The following is a 14,034-nucleotide window of genomic DNA, read 5'->3' on the forward strand; positions in this document are numbered from 1 at the left end:
TGGATGGCAGCTTTGTCTAAGGTGAAATGAAGGCAAAAAGAGCTGGAAGGAATCTGAAGTCTTGAGAGACTAAGAGGTTGTTATTTGTTTCCTTCTTAAGGGAAAAAATCTGAACATCAAATGGGCCCTTATAAAGTCATCTTATAAAATGTGATAGTATGTAGTTTGCTAAAAAAAACAAACCACTATAAAAAGTTTTCTGCAGGCCAAGCCACCATCCCCTATATCAATCTGCCTGAAACACATTATAGAGTGAGATGATATCTTTTGTCCCTTGGGTAAAAATAAGAATATATATATGTACACACATGCATATGAAAGACCAGTATGTATGTATGTATGTATGTATGTATGTATGTATGTATGTATGTGTGTATATTATATATATATATATATATAATATATATATATATATAGTGTGTGTGTGTGGTGTTTTATTTGTGCTGATAAATAAATAAATATATACACATATACATATACATATACATATACATATACATATACATATACATATACATAACATATACATATACATATATAGTGTGTATCAGGGGTGGGTTTCAACCGGTTCGCGGCGGTCCCTGCGAACCGGTTGGTCACCGAACCCGGAAGTAAGTAACTTCCGGGAACGGCGAAGGGCCCCCCGCGTCTGCGCGCGCCGCGTGCCGCCCGCTCCTTACCCAGTTTTGATGAATTCTGCGCTTCCACGCATGCGCAGGACGCATACAGCACCTGTGCGATCCTCCAGGAGCAGCTGGAGAATCGCACAGACGCTAGTATGCATGCGTGCGCCACATGCGTGAACGCGCGCGCCGCACGCGTGTGCGAGGATGCCGCACGCGTGCGCGAGGATGCTGCCAGCCTCGTTCCAACCAAACCAGTTGGAACAGGGCGAGAAACCCACCCCTGGTGTGTATGTGTGTGTGTGTGTATGTATGTATGTATGTATGTATGTATGTATGTATGTATGTATGTTTTCTGAGGGTAGGTCTTTTGAAGCCGAGCAAACAAGCCTGAAGAGGACGAATGAGACTTCATCGAAACGTCGCAAAGACACTTCCAATTTTACGCGGGAGAAAACCTGAATAACCAAAGACCTAGATAGATAGATAGATAGATAGATAGATAGATAGATAGATAGATAGATAGATAGATAGATAGATAGACAGATAGACAGATAGACAGATAGACAGATAGACAGATAGACAGATAGACAGATAGACAGATAGATAGATAGAGATAGAGATAGAGATAGAGATAGAGATAGAGATGTTAGAGATAGAGATAGAGATGATAGAGATAGAGATAGATATAGATATGTCTTTCATTCGAGAGGATATGACTATTGTTGGACAAACAACGATTCTATATATACCGACTTACATGGAAGGCAAGATCCCTTATGAAATTGATTTTACTTTTACCCATAGCCAGAGGAAATGTAACAGATAGAGAAAGGATTTTGAATGTGAGGACAGAGTTTGTGGACAGGGCAAATGGTCAATTAAGAAAGGAAGAGACCTTGGTTCTTTTTAGATCCTTATGCTTGCTTACATAATTTGAATTTTGCCAAATAATGCAGAAATGCACTTATATTTCAATCATCCCTTTTTTTTCCAATAAAAATGCTTATCTGCACTAAAATCTATTATTAGGTAATGTTGCATACAAGCATGCATAAATCAGGAGATGGGCACATGAAAAAAAAAACAGAAGTAAAAAAATAAAACTGATGATAAAGGTGAAAACTAAATGGAAATTAATATACGGCTGAAAAAGTTGGAAGTGCTGTGCAATATTTTGCATCTATCCCTGCCCCCAGCATCATCCTTCTGCCCAAATCAAGTAATTTTAAGAAATTAAATGGAACACAATTCATTCACCATCTAGTCTCCACAGACCTATATTTAAATTTCCACTGTATTTAATACACTAAACTCTCAGGCTACCTTTGTCAGTCCAGCAATTATCTTTTTATAAAAGCAATACTCTTGTAAAATTTGACAGGAGGGCTGTTGAGGTATTCTTTCCTATTAAAGAAATTAGAGAAAATGTGGTATTTCTTTCAATCCATTTTGACTTGTGAATTATTTCTTTCTACAATACTAACGCTACTCCTTATGCTCCAAATAATATTTTCATTCATTTCTAGAAATCTAAATACTTGTGTGTAAACTCTCTTTTAATTTAGTTAAGCAGAAGAAAAATCTGGAACTGAAAAAGTATAATTGACTTCATTTGATTTAATTAACTGCAAAAGAAAGGTAGCAATTAGTTAACATGTCTTAATGAATATATTATGGATACATGGCTCCCAGTGGGAACAAATGATCCTTGTAATGGGGAAATTGGGGCTGTAAATTCAGGAAAGTCATTAGTTCTGTTGGTGGTAGTGCAGTATGCATTCGAGTAAGCGACACATAGCAGCTGGTGCTTTCACTTTTCTTTTGACAATCAGGTCAACAGGATTCTTTTTCAGAACAAATTCTACTCTGAAAATCTTTGTTCCATCTTGGACATGTTCTATTCTTGATTTTGCTTTTTGTAAATTTTTACCTCAATAAATTTTGCACGTGACATATAAACCAATTTAGTTGTTCTAAACATCTATGCCATTAAGACGTTCCATTATAATTAGTATTAACCAAATACTCATGCATAGTCTCCTTCACATAAATGCCTCTCCAGGGGTCCCATAGAATTTCTTGAAGGTTTCCTTAAGAAAGGTCTTTCAAATTCAGTTCTAATTATACTTTAAAAGAAAATTAGCAGCAATAAAGAAATGTATTGAATATTTTGTGAGAACTGAGCCTGGCAGAGTTTCCTGTAAAACATAAGGTTCTCGCTATATTTATGATTTACCTCAAGCTCTGAAGGAGTTCAACATTGGTAGGTGGACAGACATTTTTACAAGATCCAATCTGGGATCAGAGGTTTAGTCTTCTAAGATTTCAGATTCAAATTGGAGCCCATTCTCAGGGAACATCTCTCGTTTTTCTCTTATACATCTTAGGAAGAGAAGAAGCAATAACAGAAGAGTATGTAAAGGGTTGTCTCCAAAGAATTCAAGAAGGCTTATATAGCATTATGCATGTGTAAGAGCCAAGGTGGCGCAGTGGTTAAATGCAGCACTGCAGGCTACTGCTAGATCAGCAGGTCAGCGGTTCAAATCTCACCGGCTCAGGGTTGACTCAGCCTTCCATCCTTCCGAGGTGGGTAAAATGAGGACCCAGATTGTTGGGGGCAATATGCTGACTCTCTGTAAACCGCTTAGAGAGACCTGAAAGGCCTATGAAGCGGTATATAAGTCTACTGCTATTGTATCTGTTTATGAAAGTTAAGAGATGTATTTTCATGAATACCCATGACCGAATGATATGGGCATAATTTTCCTTTGAAAAATTGTCTTTTTAAAACTCTGAACGGGGAGGCTATTTCATTTATATACAGTATGAGTATCCCAATAGTAAGCACCATTCAGATATATTGGGAAAATGTGTGGGTTTTTTTGTTGGTAATGATATTGCAGAATTTCACATAATGGTTTGAATATCCCAAAAAGGCAATGGCAATACCATTAGAAAATCACTAAATCACATGAGATTTCCATCCTTTTGTGTAAGAATGTTAAAATTACAAGCAGTTGGCAATCTAATGAGATTTTAACCACTGAACTACTTTTCCTCTGAAGTGTCAGAATGGGGTTGAATTACATATGTAAAATGCATAAAGCAAAATAGGAAGGCTGATTGTTTTCTGCACCTCCATATTGGAGTCTGATGTCAGAAGATCATTGTATTTTTCAGGGGTTTTCACACAAAACAACTTCTATGAACAGCCAAAGTTGTTGTATATAGAGCACTAACCTTGTCTTGTGTAGAAAGAACATAAGCTTTCCATAATTAAGTATCCTTCATTTCTAGAGAATGAGAATACACAAAATGTTCATTTATAGCCTAAATAAAAAACCCATCTTAAATAAACAATTTTTAATCTCAACTTCTGCTGATTACAGTATTAATTGACAACCACATAATATATAATAAATCTAGTTTCCCAGATAATTGAATTATTCTACTACTGCATTAGATATTAGTACCAGCTGTGAACAGGATTCACTGTGTTTCAAGGACATATCACTGACAGACTGTCAGAGAATACAATATGGTTATATTCCCAGATGTATTCAAAACATTAACTCTATTCATATAGCTATTGTTTCAGATGGAGACAATGGGAAAAGGTTGTGGAAGAGTAACGTTTTCTAGAGCAATGTTTCAAATAATTAATAGTTTCCATGAATATGCACACCTTGTGTTATAACAATTGTAGCTGCAAATTACTTGGGCTGTAACCTAATATTCTCCCATATTACAAACTATGAATGGTGTACACTTGCAATTATCTCCACTAAAACATTTTGACATTTCATCCATTTTCTCATCATTTCATTTGAGAAAAAAAATGTTTCAAAACAAATAAACAATCAGTTTTGCTTATACATAAAAGACTAAACCTACATCTAAAAGGAAATTCAGGAACACAAAACTTTAGAACATATTGCTTCCTTAAAGTGACACCCAAAATGGAAAAATTCGGTTTATATAAAAATCCCCAAAAATCCAGTTTAGGCAATTATTGGAGTCACACAGATTATATAACCATCATTGTTTTAATTGCATTTTCTTGAATAAGTTATAGTTGTATTCTTTTTTCATATTTTATTTCTCCCTGGCATTGTTTGCCTCATTAGATTTATTTTTGATTTTTTGAAAAAGCTTGTGTTGATGAAATTTTAGGAAATTAACCTTGCTGGAAAATCAAAAACCATGATTCATTTCCATTTCCAAAATGAGACAAATATCAGCCTGAAATGATCTGTTCTCCTAGCTTGTTATACTGGCAATTTCTGTTGAGAGACAGCTGACAAGTTCCAATCAAATCTACAAATTATTTTTATGTGGTTGCCTGGTGCTTGAATCCTTTGGGAAGTCATAAGCACTGCAGAGAAAGTTAATTTTGACACAGCGAGTTGCTAGAACATTGCTACTTTATTCAACCGAGCTTTAAAAGTACATCTAAATAAATGTTAAACACGATTTAATTAACTATATGAAGAGGGACACTTTTGATTACCCAGACCTGACAACATTAGTCACATCTTGTATTGTTAATTCCATTTTATGTATAACAGTTGTGTCATACCGTCCAACTTCTCTTCTGTCACCCCATTGGAGCTTGAATCTGTGAAGGAGTATAAGCTGGAGGGGTTGACTTCGTTGACTTTGGAGAAATGTGGGGAGGAACAGGTTGAGGCAGGGCCCCTCAGGATTGGGGTGGCTTCTTAGCAGGGAGGAACAGGGGCAGGATGACCGAAAGAGGGCAAGCAGTGAACATGAGGAGGCTGGAACTCAGGCAATGAGCAAGGACATCCCTCTCCTGATCCCCAAACATGGAGAATGAGAGAGAAGGCAGGAACAGCACAGGCCAATCCAATAACTCAGGTGGGGAACGCCTTGCACTTCTTCACAAGACACACCTGGGGACTGAGATTTATGGAGATGCTGTGGGAAAAGGCATTCATGGGGAACAAACAGTAGAGTGAATTGGTAGAGTTTGGTGTGCTGGTACAGACATTTGGAGTTTGCAGGACTGCTTGCTTCTTCCTTACTTTATGAACTCAGTACCTTGTTCTTGACTTTATGGACTTATTGTTTGTTCCTTGTTTCATGGATTCATTTCCCTGTTCCTTTGTTTTGCTGTATTGGGCACAGCCAGAGGCTGCAGTGTGTGTGTGTGTGTATGTGTGTATGTGTCTGTGTCTGTGTGTGTGTATGCACACACCACACACATGCTTTATTCTGGGACTTGCCAAGAACATGGGAGAATTTGGGGAAAATTTGGAGCATTAAAGGAGAGTTTGAACTCTCAGCTGGCTGTGTGACCATTGTGCCTTGTCCCAGGTTATCATATCTTCTCTCACATGTAGACTAAATGTTATTTAATTTCCTTTTTAACTTTTGTAATATGCGTTTTTTTAATGTTGTATGCTGCCCTGAGTCCTTTGGGAGAAGGGCGGCATATAAATGTAATAAACAAACAAACAACAAACAAACAAACAGAGCTATCCTTATTTTGTATGAAAGCCACCTCAAAAACCAATTTGACATCTCAATTCAAGGCAGCAGCAAGTTGTTAAACTGGTATTAATTTTAGTAGAACAATGGATATGCACTCAGAGTCATCTTCGTTTGTTTATTTATTTTATACTTTTTATCCTGCTTTTATTACTTTAAAAGTATCTCAAAAAGTATCTTATATCACATATTCCTTCCTCCTCCTATTTTTGCCACAACAACAATCCTGTGAGGTGTATTGACTTATAAGAGATTGTCGGCTCAAAGTCACTCAGTCAGCTTTCCTGCTTAAAACAGGACTAGAACTCTCAGTCACCTAGTTTTCTAGGTTAGCACCTTAGTGACCAGGCAAGTTGTGTCCAGCATACCTTTTGAGGATACCCAAAAATCTACTCCAGAGACTGTGAACATTTTAAAAATTAAAAGATTTTAAAGGAAAAATTATTAATAGAAGACTCAAGACCCACTATTGGAGGACTTGGGGGGGTGTGTGTCTTCAAAAGAGATATTGGAAGGCTGAAGGGAGAAAAATTTCCTTAGCCAGGGTTTATTGGCATTACCCAAATGCATTTTTGATATACAAATATATGCAAGCCATGGGCCTGCATCCCAGAGACGCAGCTGACTGTGCAAAGTGGCACTCAGTGATCCAAAAAGCGGACCCCACACCTGTGGGAATATGCGACGAGGAGGAGGAGGAATAGGAAGAAGAAGAAGAGAGAGAAGAAGAAGAAGAAGAAGAAGAAGAAGAGAGAAGAAGAAGAAGAAGAAGAGAAGAAGAGAAGAAGAGAAGAGAAGAGAAGAAGAAGAAGAAGAAGAAGAAGAAAAGAAGAAGAAGAAGAAGAAGAAGAAGAAGAAACAACAACAACAACAACAAGAAGAAGACGGCCACCACCCAAATGCATTGGTTCATCAGCTAATTCTACTTCCCTATTTAGAATTCTATTCCGCAAATAAAATTCTATAGTATTTATCTTTATCCATTATTTTAGTGTATTTCCTCAATTTCAATGCATCTTCCTACTTACAGAAAGGATTTTATTTGGGTGAGAATCAAGAAATAAGCCTCTAGAACACCACATGCTATATAGTGCACAGCTATATATTATAAGGTGTCTCCTAGTTTGAAAGCAATTCACTCAACATTCTTGAAAATCTTACTGTGTTGCTCATTCAGCTTCTAATACTATAACATGATTGGAATTAGGTTGCATTTCCCTTGGGGTCTGATTAAAAGTTTGCTGTCTTAAATTTTGTCTGGAACACGTTTTGGAGGAAAATTCTCACTCCATCACACCTTGCTAGATAGGTCTTACCTTGTCAATGCTACCTGATATTGGACTTGATCAATACTGGCTGAACTGAAGAAGAGGATTGCTAGACACCTAAAATCCAGAGCCAAAGTCTCCCATATCTTTTATAACACAATTGCTCTTTCTCCCTAGTCTGTCCCTAGATTTTTCTATACCGTCTTATATGGTCCACAAAGGACACTATATGCTTTGGCCAAAATTGGGGCACTACCTATTAGGGCAACAATTGGTAGAAACATCAACATCCTACATGAAAGCCAAACTTGTTTCTGTTCAGGGATAAAATCCGTCTCACATGCACTATTAAAAGGTTTATTGTACATCCAATTATGACCAAGCTTGTTTCAGGCAATTGTTAATAATTGCTAATGTGGCCACTGTTCAGAAACCTCTAAGAAGGTTGAAAAAGGTTGAAAAAATGTTATCAATACCTATACTATGCCTGTTGGAAGTTGTTCAGTTTTTCCCTGTTGTTAATTGTCAATTGCAGTTTTAGGATTTTCTTGCACTGCTGATACAATACAATAAATACAATTTATATTGCACTGAGTTTGGACTGTAGATAAATTTTTGATTGATGGATTGATTAAACTTTGTTTGTGTGAAGGAAATGCCCATATTTCCAGCAATGAAATAGGAATGGAGTATCAATTTATTTTCAAGATGGTGGCAGTCATTTCTAGGCTCTTTAAGGGGATTTGGTTTTCAGTAACCTCTAATTTGCTCAGCTAAATGTGTTTTCACTATGGAATGTTTGTGCTATTACATGCGTACTGTAATCAGCATTATGTTACTGTAGCATGTAGCTATACTGAAATATTGTTCTATAAGCACAGAGCATGGCTGTACTTTTTTAAATGGACTTTGCATCTGCCATAAAAGAAAACAAAATAGCCACTTCAAACAGTATTGCATGCAGTAGCAGAAGGCAAAGCAAGCTATACCAAATTAAAAGATCATTTACACTAATTGCATTTGCAAAGGTAACCTAATAAAAATGCAACAGAGTTTTCCGGAGATATGAAAAAAGGATAGAGTGGAAAGTTTGATTCCTCAGTTAATTTAGCCTATGAATATTCATGTTTATCAAAATAAAATGAATGAGGTTTATTTCAAAAAACTGGGTTTGGGAGTTGTGGGCAAATGATGCAAGCTTATGATACATTGGATTGACATTCTGGCAACCAGTCTATTATAGTATTATTAGTACCGAATACTATATCAATCTCTGAGTGCCACATTTTAGGAACTCCATTGAAAATTGGAGCATGTGTACAGGATAGCACCCAAGAGGATAAGGAAAAGGCTAATCCAGAACTGATGGAGGTGCTGAATATTTAACATGGAGAAGATAAGTGTTAAGGGACACTGGTTAGCTCTCTTCAAATACCTAAAGTATTATCAAATAGAAGAGAGTGTATTCAAAGTTATTCCACAAGACAGATAAATAAAAAATAATTACATTTGAAGGGCGAGAGATGTGCTTGGCCAATAGGAAAACATTCCAAATGATAACACCTGTTCAACAATGGATGATACTCCCAGGGAGCTGGAACTCTTGTTTGCTTGGGTATTTCAGAGAATGCTAAAGTAATGGATTCCTACACTGAGCAGGCTCTCTAACAGAGCTTCCAACTATTATGTTCTCTATTTTTAATTATGTCTACTGGAAATCTTTGTTGATTAGAAAAGTACACAGATCAGTATTTAAGATAACATCTAAAAGGAAAATAAACTTATATAAAGATGAAACAATGAACTCATAGTTTTGATGATTAGATGAGATTGGTTAAAGAAAGAAGATAACATGATGTAACTTTAGAGAGGTAAAATATATTTGTACATATCTGGCTTTATGAGTATCAACAACTGTTTCTTTGCATCTTTTTGCTTTTCTATTTCTTTAACTCCCCCCCCTTTCTTGTACTTCTTGATTCTTTTCTTTCACTCCTTTATTTTTTTATTTTTATTGACCATTAGTTTGAGTTAGTTTATCTTTTTGTTTAAAAGTTATAATAAAAATTACACTTAAAAAAGGAAATCAAAGGGAAAAAAATACAAATACCAAAATGCCATCAGTTCCAAAATAAACCTGAAATGTTTTGACAACTCAAATTCCAGATCAATATGCCAGGGATTGCACTGTATGTCTTCTATCCTTTTCAACTAACTTTGGAGTAAACCCAAATGAATTGAGCCAGATTTTCTTTTGATAAGACATGAAAATTAAAGAAAAAAAAGAAACATCATTTTCACTAATAAGTGTGTTTAATCTGTTTAAATCCAGTTTATCCATTCATACAAAAATATAGAAATGTGTCTCTCTGAATTACTGACATAGGGTGGATAGAAATAAAGCCTTCCCTCCCCTCTTTATTTCTATTATGTTTTTTTATTTGTTCCTTGCTAGCAGATTGTGAATAATACCAGCAACAGTTCTGTTTCCTGTATGGTCAACATTCTGTATAATTATAACATCATTCTGAGGATTTCTAGAAAACTGTCAACACACAAAGAGTTGTTGCAAAATAGTCAGATGCAATTCAAGAAAATGATATTTTTCTAAGTGAAAGATCTCTCCCTCTGTCTCTGTCTCCCTTTGTGTCTTTATATGAAAACAAAAGTTAAGGAATATGCTGGATGAGAATATCTAAATGCTACTAAAACTTTCATATGTATAATTGTTAGGTAGGTGAAACAATGGATCATGAGGCAAACATTTTTGAATCAGGCTATGTCAAATGGGATAACTTAGAGAATGTGTTCAAACTCTGGGATCCATGACTCCGAGCGATTAAAATTTGATAAATTTGTAGTCACTTCAGTGCTACCATGCTGCCATAGCACCAGGCAGACATTAGTAGACCAGTCATGCTAGTCACCCAGAGGCTGGGTAGACCTTCCCCACCTCCGGCCACTGAGGATCAGGAAGATCAGCTGCTGAAGGCTGTTCAACCATTGTCAAGCTGGCAGAAAGTGTGATGTCACTCCCACCTCCACTGTTTTTTATCATTTTGCTCATGATAATTTTGTTTCTCTGTCTAGTCATGAGTTGTCTAGTTTAAATAAAGGCATTGGTAGTATGTACTTGGCTAAATCAGTACATGATTGGAAGCCCTCCTTGGATATCATTACTAAATGAATCTAAACAGATTTCTACAATGGGGAAGACTTTGTCAGCAATTGTATCCATTTACAGAAAGACTATCTTAAGAAAGAAGGGGCAAGCAAAGCTTTCCTACCATCAAAGCTGAAACAAAGATGAACATCCAACAATTGAAAGAAGCTGTGCTCGACAGAATAGCATGGAGACCCTTTGTCTATAAAGTCGCCAATAGGCAGACACAACTGAATGGTAGAGAATGAATGAATTTCAACAAAGCAAATTCCTTTTCTATAGCAAAAAGAACTTCCTCTTCCTGCAAGCATTTTTTAATGGTTGTTATGGTTTTTGTCTGATGAATGTTACATGTCTATGTTATTTTCAGATAGTAGCACTGATGTTTTTAGGCTTCCCCTTTTATTTCTCTTAATCATTGAATAATTACTAGGTTTTATTTCCCTTGGGTTTTTTAGTGTAATTGATCCAGACTACTGCGTTAAGTCAATGAAAACTAGAATGAATAATGGGAAAATATTGATATATTTTGACTGAGATGAATAAAGTATGGTTCATTGTGGTGAAAATTACCACAACAGAGGCATTGGCTTTACAAGCATTTATCTTTCCCTTCAGCTTTCTACTATTTCTCTTAATTATATTTTACTATTTCTCTTAATTATATTTTGTAAATAAGTCATTGTCCTAAAGTATGTTTAGTATCTGATTGATTGATTGATTTAGTTTATTTGTATGCCGCCCTTCTCCTGGAGGGACTCAGGGCGGCGAACAACTCAGGGGGGGAAAGGGGACATAATACACAATACACGTAATTAATATACACGAGAATCACACAGCCATACAAGTCGAGAGGGGAGGGAAACTCATCGACCCCAGGCCTGCCGGCACAGCCAGGTTTTGATGGCTTTCCGGAAGGCCTGGAGAGAGGTGAGGGTCCAAATTTCCGCAGGGAGTTCATTCCAAAGGGCCGGAGCTGCTACAGAGAAGGCCCTCCCCTGGGTGGTAGCCAGGTGGCATTGGCTGGTGGACAGAACCCGGAGGAGGCCGACCCTGTGTGATCTAACGGGTTTGTGGGAGGTAATTGGCAGCAGGCGGTCTCTCTTCTTGCAGACAAATTATACTTAAATATAATACTTAAATATATTATATGTAGTGTCTTATCTATTTTCTACAAAATTTATAGAAGAATTAGGTACGGTACAGTACTGTATGGGCAAAGGCCAAGTAACACGTGGAACTATCAGGAAAGGCTATATGTTCCAATGCTGCGCAAAGCTGGATCCTTAGAGAGTTTATTCTGGATTTCCTTAGAAATAGCCCTAATGTCTATGGAAATTCTCAATCATTCAAATCATGGTTGTCCCAAAAGTGCTTTTCAAAATGCAACTGGATTTTCTTGATTTTTGTCCTTGAAGATGTTAGAAGTAAAGAAGTTTCTTGGATGAACCGTGAAATGTCTTCAAGAAAAAAATATCCAAGGAAGTCCAGTTGCTTTTTGAAAAGCACCTTTGGGAAATATAGCCCTAATGTACACTTGATAATATGTATGTGCAGACTATCAAGTCAAGTTGCAAAAATCCAGGACATAAGAGTATTCTGCATCTGATAACCATACACTTTTTTGGAAATTCAGTCTTTTAAATTAACAGCTTGGCTCATACTTGGCAAAGGTTTGGTAGAAGAAAAGTGTTCTGACCTAGCTTCCCAAAAATCAGAAAGCAGATTCCTGGTCCCAACAAAACCCATTTTATTAAATGAATGTGAATTCCTCTCATTCACATTCAGCAAAGGCCTGGCAAGCAGTCTTTCAAAGGTGAATTTATGACCACAACCTTATCTAGCTTGGAAAGCTGCCATGTAAATATTTTCCAAACGCAGTGCAGTGCAAGGAAAGACTTGGCACAGAGTCTCTGAGATTCACGGACAGATCTCCACACTCCTGAAATAAATGAATGAATGACAAACAAATGAATAAATTGTTTCCTGCAAAGTCCACTCCTCTTTTGCTCCTCTTTTATTTCATATGGGAGGGGCCATCCACCATCCACCTGTGGCTTTACTCCCAAGTCAGTCCTGATTTCTTAGCTGTTCTTTTCTTCTGGCAGCTCTGCACATGCTCACACTGGGAAGAGGCACCAGCTGTTCCTCTGTCTCACTGGTATCTAGCTCTGAAGGCAGCTGAGAACTTCCAAATGGCCTTGGCCCCATTTCTGCCTTTGACAAACAACCTTTGTCTGAACCTTCCCTAGCCTCCAGGACTGGCCCATGTTCCTCCCCAACCTCCTCACTGTCTGACTCTGCTGCCAGCTCTGCTGGTGGGCTACAACAAAAGAATGCTAGAGATACCTATAGGGTAGTTCTGGACATTCAGTACTGCTGCCAGTTTTCATAGTGTATTATATTCAGTTAACGAATTTTATATATCTAATGCAGAAGAGGAAGAGAAATCTGACTTGCTTCTGAAACTGCTACATGTTTCACTTAATCTAGGGAAGCAGTCCTGAGTTCTATAACGATATATAATATATCTTGTCTTAAAATAGCTAGAATTCAGTACAAATCTATTCCTCTTTTGCTTTGTTTTGATTTTGCAAAAAGCAACTACCATGCTCAGAATATTAGCTGTCTGAGGAATTTGCCATTTAAAAAGAACCTGAAAATGAAATAAAAATAAAACCTCTTCCATTCTTCAGAGGCATCCGAAAGAATAGCACCACTGGAAGACTGTATCACAGGATAAACAATGCTTTGATGAAAATGTGTCCCCCAGTGTCTCAATCATATTTTTGAAATAACACAGTTTCTCTCTGCATGAAATTTGTTTATACAGCTTATTGGAAAAAATATTATATTTACTTCCGCTATATTGCAATTTTTCACTCACTTGATTTCCAACTGAGAAGCAGGAAGTTTTGCATAGGAATTCTCCACAGGAAACTGAACCAAATTCTCTCTCTCTTACATATATACCTTAGGTGTGTATGTCTACATAGACACACACACACACACACAGAGTCATTTTACCCTCATGGAAGCCAGCTGGGCATATAAAAATTGACAATGGGAAACCAACCTATCTTCTTTTCACTATCCTCCATTTAACTTCCTGCAGGATGCTTAACCTTGAATAAATCCAAGCAGGTAAGCAGAGTTAGAGCCTATATCAATAGTGATGGTGGTTAGTGATTGACAAGGCAATGGATGTTTTTTGGCTCACTCAGATAGCACAAAAGAAATACTACGCCTAGAAATACTACTAGAAAAAACTCTGCAGAAAATTATCTGTTTTACATTCGGTACAAAAGATGTACTGGATTTTTAGGGGAGGTGTATACATCAAAATGAACACAAATGAATAATGGCTTCTTTGATACCAAGCAGAAAGTACAAATATCAGATATGGAATATGGTGGACAGTGGACACATAACTATATGTTTCCCCTCTGAACATATTTTTGATCAT

Source organism: Thamnophis elegans, chromosome 4, assembly GCF_009769535.1.
Source record: "Thamnophis elegans isolate rThaEle1 chromosome 4, rThaEle1.pri, whole genome shotgun sequence".
Lineage (NCBI taxonomy): Eukaryota > Metazoa > Chordata > Lepidosauria > Squamata > Colubridae > Thamnophis > Thamnophis elegans.